General features: G+C 38.8%; 1 non-coding gene across 1 annotated transcript; it reads left to right on the top strand.

The window, feature by feature from the left end:
• The first annotated feature begins 7931 nt into the window (after positions 1 to 7931).
• LOC141602831 (small nucleolar RNA R71) lies at positions 7932 to 8038 on the top strand. The gene has a single exon (XR_012524739.1). It is a non-coding gene; the product is annotated as a small nucleolar RNA R71 (small nucleolar RNA).
• The last annotated feature ends 4863 nt before the right edge of the window (positions 8039 to 12901 follow it).

Genomic DNA, 12901 nt, shown 5'->3' with positions numbered 1-12901 from the left:
CCTTCCATAGTTCATATGGAGTCTTGTCAACAGCTTTAGACGGACTTCGGTTAAGTATTAGAGCAGCTGACAGAAGAGCATAACCCCATAATGAATCAGGTAATATCGTGTGACTCATCATGGATCGAACCATATCAAGTAGAGTTCGATTTCTCCGTTCGGACACACCATTCAATTGAGGTGTTCCAGGTGGAGTTAACTGTAGGGCAATCCCACAGTCCTTAAGGTGTTGATCAAACTCGTGAGAAAGATACTCGCCACCACGATCTGAACGCAGTGTTTTAATCTTTCTACCCGAGGTTCTCAGTACCCTGTTCGGTATTCTTTGAATTTCTCAAAGGATTCACTTTTGTGCTTCATTAAGTAGACATAGCCATATCTACTTAAATCGTCCGTGAAAGTGATGAAATACCTATAGCCTTCTCGTGCGGTGATTGACATAGGTCCATATACATCCGTGTGTATGAGCCCTAATAGGTCAGCAGCGCGCATTCCAACACCTTTGAAGGAAATCCGAGTCATCTTACCGATGAGATATGATTCACACGTGCCAAATGATTGAAAATCAAAGGCCGAGATAGCTCCATTTTTCATGAGCTGTTTTACGCGTTTCTCATTAATGTGTCCCATACGGCAGTGCCATAGATATGCTTGATCTTTGTCACCAATCTTTAACTTTTATTCATTACGTGTAATATTTCAGTGGTCTGATCTAAAACATAAATTCCATTCATGGAGACTGCCTTGCGATAAATCATATTGTGTAATGAGAAAATGCAAGAATTATTCTCTATTACAAATGAAAAACCAAGTTTGTCAAGTGCAGAAACTGAAATAATGTTTTTCGAAAGACTGGGTACATAATAGCAGTTATATAAAGATAACTCAAATCCGCTAGGAAGCTGGATCACATATGTTCCCCTCGAGACGGCAGCCACTCGTGCTCCATTCCCGACACGCAGGTCCACCTCACCCTTTACGAGGGGTTCGATGTTTCGGAGCCCCTGCACATGATTACACAGATGAGAACCACAACCAGTATCTAGTACCCAAGTTCCGTAACTTGCGTGGTTAATCTCAATCATATGAATAAAAGTAGAAGGAGAAGACATACCAACAGGTTTAACGCGACCTGCTTTTATGTCCTCATGATAAACAGGACATGTACGCCTCCAATGCCCAGTCTTGTGGCAATGATGGCATTCTATGTTATCGGTTTTGCTCTTTGTCGCGCCTGATGAGTTACTTGCCTCACCAGGCCCACTCTTACCTGAACCCGACTTCTTAAACTTCGCCTTGCCTACTTTGCTAGGTCTCGCTTTAGCTTTGCCCTTACCCTTGCCCTTGTTTGACACAACGAGAACATCCTGTTTCATACTCCCACTGAACTTCATGTCCTTCTCGGTCTGTACGAGAAGGGAGTGCAGTTCATGGGGACTTTTCTTCAAATCATTCATATAGTAATTCGCTCTAAAGAGCGCAAAACCATTGTGGAGTGAATGAAGCATGCAGTCAATCACAATGTTCTCGCTGATTTTACAATCAAGCGTCTCCAGCTTCTCGACATTCTCAATCATGCTGAGAATGTGTGGGCTAACCGGTTGGCCCTTCTGGAGTCTCGCATCAAAGAAGCGAGTGGTATGCTCATAGGTCACGATTCTCGGTGCTTTCGAGAATTCCTTAGTGAGCGTGGTGAAAATCTTGTTTGCACCATGGGCTATGAAGCGTTTCTGCAAATTGGGTTCCATTGCAAAAATGAGTACGTTTTTAATCGCACCCGCTTCCATACATAAATCGTTAAACTTGGCGATCTCATTAGCTCTAGCCGTGGGATCTGGGTTTGGCGGGATGGGCTCTATTAGATATTTGAGCTTCCCGTCATCAGCGGCAGCATTCCGTAATGCCGCCTCCCAGTCCGCGAAGTTTGATCCATCATTCTTCAGTCGAGTAGACTGATTCATCTGATTCATGAAGATCCGAAGCCAGGACTCACGGTCCAATGTGGCACTTGGCATTGGGTCATTAGTAGGACCAACCATTTCGTTATTAGCAGTTTAAAAGTTCGTGTTCTACACTGAAAAAGAAAGAAAAACAAAAACGAAATAAGCAACTCATCGAGGTGATTTAAGTCTATTTAAAAATTCATTTTAACGTGTAGACTCTCGCACTTGCATAATTGATCTCCCTCAAGAATGATACAAGTGATCCCAAGACTCAATTTCTGTAAATTGATAAGCCAACTGTTTAGCTAATTCTTCCGTAAGAACTCTTGGTCGATAGATTTCCGTAAATCCTATCTATAGTCCACCATAATCACAGGATCGTACGAGTGACCATAGTGTTGAGATAAAATAGGTCAATCGGTTCCAACTTACCCGACGTAGAAGGGGTCATATTATGCCTACCGACGAAGAAGGGACTCATTGGAGTTTGACTTATAAAGACCATTCTCAATTTTGGTTTATACGAGGAAGATCCCATCAACTTAATTTTAATTCATTTTAAGTGAACGAAAAAGTCGCATTACGTGAATGAATTAATTTAGGTGATGGCTTAAAATCGTGTGACGTATGAATGTCATAGAAAACTAACGCGTGACCTCTATATGAGTCAGTTTTCATGCAATTATTAGGTGGTTTGGTTTTAGGCGGAATATGATGCATATTATCGTTACGAAAAATAAATAAATGAATGCAATACGTAAATAAAATTCCTAGTGTGGCCTATCCTAGTAAAAAGAACATAATACAACTTTGGAATCCACCGTTGGACCCGAAAAGCTTGTCTTGATGTTCCATCTTTGTCCATTCAAATGGGAGTGAGCATCCGGTTCTCCATCTTTGGTCTTCTCAAAATTACAATTCAAAATTTACAAATATAAACCTATTTACATTCTAAATAAAAACTGTAATTACAAGTGAAAAATCCAAAACGGAGATACGAGATCTCAAAATACAACCAAGACCGTGTTCCATCATTACGGTAACACGTTCTACTAAGGCCACACTAAGTTACAACCGATTGTAAAATAAATAAATACGTAATAAAAGCATTCAAAAACATTCAAAATAAACGATAAATAAAATGCATCAACTAAAAACAAATTTATTCGTGACATAATTTTGTAATTATGTTAAATTTATCCAAACCACCTTTTAACGATTAAAATTTATGTGATAAAACCGCTTCTATCAGTTTAATTTTAATCTATTATAATCCGTTACTTTAAATACGCTTTAAAATAACTATATGGTACGTGAGTGAACCGTGTCACTATCAAGCGAGTGTACAACATCCGTATGATGTACAATTTATGGCCAAAAGAGAATTTAAAACAAAAAGATGTAAAATTCAAAGCTGCCAAAACAAAATCCCTCGATCCAGGGACAAAAGTGCTCGATCGAGGAACAAAAGGGCTCAATCGACTGAACTGCTAGTCGATCGAGAGGTATGCCAAACAGAAAGAACTCGATCGACAAAACTGGTGGTCGATCGAGGACTTTTATCGAAAAAGATCGCTTTCGATCGAGTACGAGGACTACTCGATCGAACAGTGGGGTTTTAAACAGAGGTCGATCGAGTAAAGCATGTGCTCGATCGAATGAAAACATCACTGAAAAGCTCTCGATCGACAAGGAAATGGCTCGATCGAGAGGAAAAACATGCTGAAACTTTAAAACCCTCGTGAAAACAGATTGTCAACACAAAACCAATTTCAATTTTGATCAAAAACGCATGAAATCAATTCTACAATTGACAAAACTTAACATATTGCTATAATCTCCGTATAAAATAACAATATGCAAAAGAACAAAACGAAAACAAGATAAAACATCCGTGTAAAACATGTCACGGTTTCAAAATTGCAATGTAATTAAATCAAAAAAAATTCTGCCGTGAGAATATAGCTGATGCCGCACGGTTTTAAGACAAAAACAAAATCGTTTCAAATCGATTTATGAAAAATCACAATGAAAATTTACGTGGCCTCGCTCTGATACCACTTGTAGGGAAATATCCCTAAAATTCCCTTAATTTTAAGGATTATAACGTAAATATAACATGCGATTTTATGGTCATAAACGAAATACAATAGAAAACGATAAAGATTAAGAATCAACCTCGGGTCCTTTGATGTGCGGCGTAAAGAACAGAAATCAACAGAGATTTCCTCCTAATCGTTGCACCCAAGACCGTCTGAGACTATGCCCTTGTGCTAGAAATGCTCTCTAATTGACTTGCAATATCGAGAGAGCTATTGTGAGGTTATTCGATGTGAGATCTAGAAATTTCAGAGAAGAATACTCTGAAACCCTAATTTCTGAGACAAATGAATTGCTTAGGTCAAAAGGAGAGAGGCTCTCTCCTTTTGTCTTGTTCGGCCAAACCGAGAGCCCAAGGGGAGGGAGTGGGCTTTCACTTCCTCCTTATTCTAACTCGTACTTCAGCTCGAAATTACTAAAATGTATATGACGGGTTTTCAATTATAAATCGTCATCGGTTATTAACGTATCAACTAGTGGCATGACTCAGTTGATATATTAATACATGTCCGACAAAGACAATATTGTATAATTAAATAAATTCAATATACATTAATTAAATATAAATCGTTTATATTTAATTTACGAATTAACTGCTTAATTCGCCTTAGCCATTATTATTTAATCCGTATTAAATAAGATATCTCAACATCACATTTGACTAATTATTACTAGTCAAATGACTCGGACTAACTGCTTAGTCAATTTTGGCATCTACATGACTGTATTTTTATACCGTCACATCTCTCAAACGTATCCTATAGGTGTGACTTTTAGGGACCAGTTGATCACCGCCATCTGTATGACAATAACGTCAAACTTATCTAGCAAGCCAATCGTTATTGATAAACGTGGACCAACTGATTATAATACCAAAAGTATGCCCTTTGATCCTTTTAGAGATTTATAAGTCCTTGCACTAACTGTAAAGGACACCAGCCCCAACACTATTGATGGTTCACTAGATGTGTCAACATGGGTTGGGGAGCTACCATCATTATCCTCATGGGAAGAATCATCAAAGGTCAAGTCCTGCCCTAAAGAAGGTTTCAAAGGAAAAAGATCCTCAAAGAAAACAACATCTCTAGATTAAATAATATTACCATAAAAACCCGAACTCGCATCTTTGGTCATGAACCTATAGGCTGCACTATTAGAAGCATAACCCACAAAAATTGAGTCAATGGTTTTAGGTCCTATTTTGTCTCTTTTAAAAGCAGGTAAGGCAACTTTGGCTAGACATCCCCAAACTTTCAGAAACCTCAAATTAGGTGGATAACCCTTCCAAATCTCATAAGGTGTCACATCAAGTTTCTTATGAGGTACACGGTTTAAAACATGACAGATGATAGGGATAGCTTCCCCCACATAAAATCGATAACCCAGAAGATAGTAGCATAGCATTCATCATATCCTTTAATGTTCTATTTTTTCTCTCGGCTACACCATTTTGTTCGGGGGTATACGGGGCTGAAAACTCATGTATAATACCATTTTTCTGACAAAAATCCACCAAAAAATCAGATTTGTATTCTCCACCATGATCAGACCTTACACGCTTAATCTTCCTATCAAGTTGATTTTCAACCTCAGCCTTATAAATAATAAACATATCCCCAGCCTCATTTTTATTCCTTAACAAATAAACCTTAGTATATCTCGAACAATCATCCACAAAGGTTATATAATATCTTTTACCTCCCTTACTTTCACAATTTTTATAATCAGCCAAGTCGGTGTGAATAAGTTCTAACAATTCGGTTTGCCTTTTGGTCAATTCCTTAAAAGGTTTCTTAGAGTGCTTTGCTTCCACGTATACTTGACATTTATCCATGTCATAAGAAATCAAATTAGGCAACAAATTCATTGTTTTCATGCGTTTAATAGATTTAGTATTAACATGCCCAAGTCTAGAATGCCAAATATCAATGGACTCAACGATATAAGCAGAAGAAGTAGATGCATTCATTTCAAAATCAAGAACAAACAGACCACCATTACAAAAACCTTTGCCAACAAACTGACCATTCTTAGACATGACTAACTTATCAGACTCAAAAGTAAGTTTAAGACCAGCCTTATTAAGTAAAGCACCAGAGATTAAATTTCTACGCATATCAGACATATAGAGCACATTTTCAAGAGCTAAAACTTTGCCAGAAGTGAGTTTCAGGTGCACCTTGCCAATGCCGAGGACTGGAACCTTGCTGGAGTTGCCAACATACACTACCTCTTTCTCATCAACATCTTTGAGCTCCTTGTAAAGATCCTTGTTGGTGCAAATATGGCGTGTAGCTCCTGTGTCAACAATCCATTCCACCAAGCTTCCGACCAGATTAATCTCGGACACCATTCCAACAATTATGTCATCACCCTCACTTTAGCCTTCAACAACATTAGCTTGTGGCTTGTTGGATTTGTAATTTTTGTAGCCACCACGTTGATTGTTGTCTTTCTTTTGGAATTTCCCACCATGTGTATTGTTGCGATTCCCTTGATTTTGTTGTCTTTCTTCATAAGCTTTCTTGGCCTTGCACTTGAAAGCGGGATGACCGGGCTTGTCACACCACCAGCAATTTCCTGTCATTGTCTTTATTGATTTATCAGAATTCTGTGGTTTGTTGTATTGATCATAGCTCCTCTTGTTTGTACCCGTGTTCCTGTATTCAACAACATTAGCCTTAACGGTGTTAGTAGCATTAGTCCTGGCACGATCCTGGCTCCTTGTGGCATCCTCAATTTTGATATGACCAATCAGCTCCTGCAACTTCATGTTTTTCTTCTTATGCCTCATATGTTTCTTATACTCATCCCAACCAGGAGAAGGCAATTTCTCAATCAGAACATTAGCATGCATATACTCGCACAACACCATCCCTTCACCAATAATTTCAGAAACCATATTTTCGTACTCATGTATTTGATCCATTATAGGTTTGCCATCAGTAATCTGAAATTTTAACCATCTTGCTACTACATACTTCTTAGTACCGAAATCATCAGTACCATACTTAGTTTCCAAAGCATCCAAAATTCCTTTAGCAGTCTTAGTTTTGCAGTAGATGTCAAACAAATTATCAACCATATAATGTAACATGACACCTTTAACAGTCTTATTGTCTTTAGCAAATTTAGGATCGGGTTTGACAACTTCAGACGAACTAGACTCTTCAGTGGATTGTGGTTCTTGAAATAACACATAGTCAATCTCATATTGCGAGAAATAAAACAGAATTTTTTCAGACCATCTCCTATAATTTTTTCCATCTAATGGTTCCAGCTTACTAAGGTCAGGGACAATTCTGTGTGGCATTGTGAAATTGTTAACAAGGACATTAGGGGTAACCGAAACAATTTCTCGGTTGACATTAGAATCGTCAGAATTTTCGGATGGGTTTGTCATTGTTTAAAAATGAATAAAAACAGTAGACAAAAACAAAGATCAGAAAAGTTCTCTAACTGATTTAGATTGAAAGAAATAGAACTTAGCTGATCCGAAATGACCCTTAATCGAGACGCCGTGTAAGACACTGCCCTAAATCAGTTAGACCCCCACACAGGTGCTCCTTGGGTTCCGTGGTCACTGATTCCAGGGTTAACGCTTCCTTCCGCACAATGTTGCACACCAAAGACGGAAGTGGGAACTGTTCTCAATATTGATAGCATAAGAGGGACGAGATAGAGAAGGAGAAGTTTTGTATTTTTCGGTGTATGTAAAACTGAGGAGGAAGAAGGTTTATATAGTTGCCAAGAGGCATTTCCTCAATCTTGTTCCATGTTTGATTGTCATCAACTTCGGTGAACATTCCATTTGATCCCATATTGAGAATGTTCCTTGAATCTTCATATAAACCATTCCAAAATTGTTGCACTAAAAACCATTCGCTAAGTCCATGGTGAGGACATGAGCGACAAATACCTTTGAACCGCTCCCAAGCTTCATACAAAGATTCTTCATCCCTTTGCTTAAAACCCGTAATTTGAGCTCTTAGCATATTGGTCTTTTCCGGTGGGTAGAATTTTTTGTAGAAAGCTAGAGCTAACTTCTTCCAAGAATCTATTCCAAGGGTGGCCTTATCAAGGCCCTTCAACCATTGCTTTGCGGTGCCGATTAACGAAAAAGGAAATAAGACCCATCTTATTTGGTCTTGAGTCACGCCCGTTTGAGAGATATCTTCACAATAATCGCAAAAGGTTTCCATATGAGAATGAGGGTCCTCACTAGGCATTCCCCCGAATTGGCTCCTCTCAACTAGTTGGATGAAGGCGGACTTGGCAATAAAGTTTCCGGTGAGATGTTGCGGTGTAGGAGTACCATTTGGTAAATCCTCCTCGGTGGGTATAGAGTGTGACGAGAATTTAGGCATTGTAGGTGGATTTTGTGTGGTATTGTTTAATGGGTTCTCTTCTATTGCGAAAGGATTGACAAACTCACTAGTGGGTTGAACAACTTCACCAACACCTCCCAAATTCCTCCTAACAAGTCTCCTATTATTCGTCAAGGTTCTTTCGATTTCACGGTCAAAAGGTAACAAATCTCTTTGTAACCTTCTAGACATGCAAAATATCAAACAACTCGAAAACAATTAGAACAAACCTTGAGGAGTTTTACTTCCCCAAGGTGAAAAAGACACAACTAATAACAATAAAATAAATCTTAAATCAATTAAACACCGTCCCCGGCAACGGCGCCATTTTTGATCGAGGCCATTTGGTATTCACAATTAAACATATGTGGTCGTTGGTCAATGGTCGATACAAAACACAATTTATACTTCACAAACAACTCTACAATTAGTAAAGAGGCAAGTAAAGGTCGGATCCCAAGGGACGGGTATTGAAATGAGGATTCTATTGTAACTAGTGGTGTCTAGGGGGTGTCACAAATTGGGTTGATGTAGAAGGTTACTAAACTAAAATAACAATGAAAATAAACTAGCAAGATGAATAAAATAAGGGGTGTAAACAATTGATTAAAGGCACTAGGGTGTCATGGGTTCATAGGGGAATCATGGGATATGATCATACAAACATGTTCTCAAATTATAAGCAAGCAATTATTGTTATTATGGATTGAGTTGGGTTATATCTTACAATCCTAGGAAAGTTTGGGTCCCGGAGCCGAATCGATTAGATTGTACAACACCTACAAGTCGACTTAATCTTTCCTACTCAACACATGCATGGTCTAACAAGACTCGAGTTGGGTTATGTCTTACAAGTCAAGTTGAAAGGATAGAAGATGATAGTAAATGCAAGGATTCATAGGCTTAGCATTTCATCAAATATAACATGTGCATGTATTAAGATCAAAACAAGCAAGCAAATAAGATATGAAAGCATATTAATTTAAGCATGAATCATTCCCCATGTTGGTTTCCCCTAATCACCCATTAAACCCTAGCTAAGAGACTACTCACTCATTATCATATTGATCATGCTAGAAAGGTTGTCAATCATACTAACATAATGAAACATGATGAATAAATGAAAGTAATTAGCAATAATTAAAAAGGGATTAAGAGATTATACCTACTAATGATTCCAATAATAAAGCAAGAATAATAGAAGTACTTGAATCCTAGATTGAGAGGTTGTCAATCTCCCAATAAACCCAATAATCTTCTAATTACCCAAAATAAATGAAGAACAAGAGAGAGATTAAAGAACTAAAACTTGGATTAAAACTTGATTAATACTTGATTACCATATTGAAGAGAGATTTGATTGATATTAACTACTCTAATTATTGATAAGAAGAACATGCTCCTCTAATTAGACTAATGGGGTATTTATAGTGAAAATTAGGGAGGATGCATTAGGGTTAACTAAGGGCTAAACTAGTAATTACACTTTTTAAGTTGAGCAAGGAGACTCCGGTATTCTCCGAGAGAAGGGCTTCTCTTATCGTGGCTTGAAGAATGAAAACGTCTTTGTCAAATCCGTGCGGATGGGAGTCGGGACGGCCGGATCTGGGCTGGAGAATCCGAGCGGATTCTTGGGCAAGACGCTCGGATTGGCGAGGGGGAATCCGAGCGGATTCCTTTGAGGGACGCTCGGATTGGGCTGGACGGACGGGCGGATTGTATACAATCCGTTCGGATTGTCTGCAAAGATCTTTTCTTCTTCTTTTCTTCCCTTTTCTTCATGAATTCCTTGGGGATTTCCTTGGGGACTCAAGGATCCTTTCTCAACAATGCTCTTCTACTATGCTATGTACAAAGGCCTTCTAGTCTTGTCTCTCCTTGATGCTTGGTCATTGAATATGATCAATTTAGCCTCGTTTTGCCATGAAAATGCAAGATTCTTACTCCTTTCCTACCAAGGGATCAAAATCTCAAAGAATATGCAAAACAAAGAACTAAAGATAAGAAATGACCCAAATAGGTACTAAAAAGCATGGAAACAATGGTAATTCGGGGGCTAAATATGCGCCAATTATGGTCACATCAGTATATTATTCACCGTCATTCCCATGTTTAATTTGTCATAAATCCGACTTAAATCCCTTATAATTCATATTTGCGGGTTTTCGTCATTATAATTCAATTCCGGGTTGTAGAGATTCAATTCGTTCATATTGGGTTTAAGAATTCGTCCTTGATATAGTTTAATCCGTCTTTTGTCATATTCGTCGCATATTCGTCATTAATCCATCGTATCTAATGTTAGTTAATTGATTTCAATAGAGGACTCATTAATATTTTTCACTTCTATCATTATTCCATCATGTAGTTGATCCGTTTGCATCCGTCTCATTCATGTTTCTTGTTTTCATGACCATCATTCATATGTAATAACCTATTAATTCACTATTATCCGTATTATCACCTTCTGATCTATTCGTAATTTTAGTTCTTTTATTCTTTTTCTCAAATTATCCGTTTTAAAGGTATTTTCGACATAAATCACCTATCCCAATGTAATTAATGTAATTTTCATTATTGTAATTCATAATTATTGTATTTCTTTTATCATTTGTATGTTTTCACATGTAATGAGCATTAAATCCTACTTCGACCCAATTGTATGCTAATTACGTGTCAACCGACTTAGTTAAATTCTCACATGCTAGGATTAAAACTTGGATGTTGCATTGCATGCATATAGCCGACGATATATCAAGTACGAATAACTTCCCTAATCATTAGTAGAGGCCGCTATCGAGGCGGGCGGGATTAGGTGTTCGATCAAAAGAGCTTCCTAATACGTACCCTCACCCCTTACTCCAGATCTCCGTGAGCACCCGTGTTCATTGGCATCCACGAGAGTCATTCTAGACATAGAATGCTAAGGGTAACAATTGCTTAGTGTTCATGTCACTACTTTGTGTCTTGACATGACACGAGGTATTCGAACGGTTCTAATTTCCCATAAAAATTGGTGGCGACTCCATACAAAATGCAAACGCTTGTTTCGTTCTCACCAAGCGCCCCCGTGGGCTGCCCGCTGTCCACAGTTTGGTGACTCCGCTGGGGATAATACACTTACGTGTAGCCAAGGGTGAAACTCGAACAAGGTTAGGGAATAGTTTGTACAAGACAATTGTCGGTTATCATAACTCGGTCTTCCTAGACCGTTTTATTCGGCCTTCCTAGGCCCAACCCAACCCATTCGACCAATCGTCCCGTCTAAACGGTCCTAATTCTTATTTGGGCCTAAAGATGGATAGCGATTGACGTCATCCATACCATGATGCTTACTCTTGTTTGTATCAAGGGCCTTCACTACTTGAGGAAATGGACTAGGAATCGGCCTTACTCTTGTTTGGCACGAGCCTCTCCACAGACTTTGGGTTTGAAGGTTCGGTATGGCAACCCACCCTTTAAACCAAAACCCTTCTAAATGCACTCAGCATCCCGTTATAATAAATGTGTAAACCTTACGTGATCACCATTTCTAAACAAAACCATGACGAATTTTCAAAAATCAAAACCCTTTTTTAAACAAGAATTTCGAAATAGGGCTTCTAATTAGCGCAAAAATCCGGTCAAAACTCTGTCCGTTTGTCGAGTCACAATTCGGGCCACAAGGCCATTTCAAAACCTCACTTCGAGTCCACTCCTACAACTACACTATAGTTGACTAGGACACACATTTTCAAAAACCTTGTTTTTCTTCAAAACTCACTCAACACAAGTGGCACACACCCACTTCACGAGTCAAAACTTTTCCTCTTTTAGCAAGTGTGATAGAATGGTCGATCGTGTTTTGATTCGTCGCAGATCTCTTATCCAGTTTCCAAGATGCCCGGATCAAGTGATGAAACGAATCTCCACCACCTTCAAGACGGTAATGATCGAATCCTCGCCGCGCTAGCCCAAATGCAAATTACCCAAGAACAAACATATGACCGCCTTGAGCTTATCGAAGGCCGTATCTTTTCCGTTGAGGGAAGGTTGCCTCCTCATGAAAGTGAAGTACTACGTAATTCCGATGATGAATCTAGGGACGAAAACCCTCTCATGGGGACAACCGCAGCTGAGAAAAGACTCCAATACCTAGAGGAGCAATTGATGTACCTTAAGGGTGATGACATTTATAGGGAGAACAATCGCAAATATGAAGCCGTCAATTCCAAATTGCCAACTAACTTTAACATGACGGATATCCCTAAGTTCAAGGGACACGAGAACCCTTTAAACCACATCCGTGCCTTCAAGGATTACATGTCTATCAAAGGCATCAAACCCGAGAGGTTCTTAAGGATCTTTCCTTCATCTCTTGACACCATCCCGAAGCAATGGTTCTACACTTTAGATCACAAGAAGGTCGCTACTTGGGAAGACGCCGCAATCGAGTTCTCTAAACAATATGCGGATAATGCCGAGATCCAAGTCAACATGCGTACTCTAGAG

This window comes from Silene latifolia, chromosome 9 (genome assembly GCF_048544455.1).
Source record: "Silene latifolia isolate original U9 population chromosome 9, ASM4854445v1, whole genome shotgun sequence".
Taxonomy (NCBI): domain Eukaryota; kingdom Viridiplantae; phylum Streptophyta; class Magnoliopsida; order Caryophyllales; family Caryophyllaceae; genus Silene; species Silene latifolia.
This window is presented reverse-complemented; position numbering and strand designations above follow the sequence as displayed.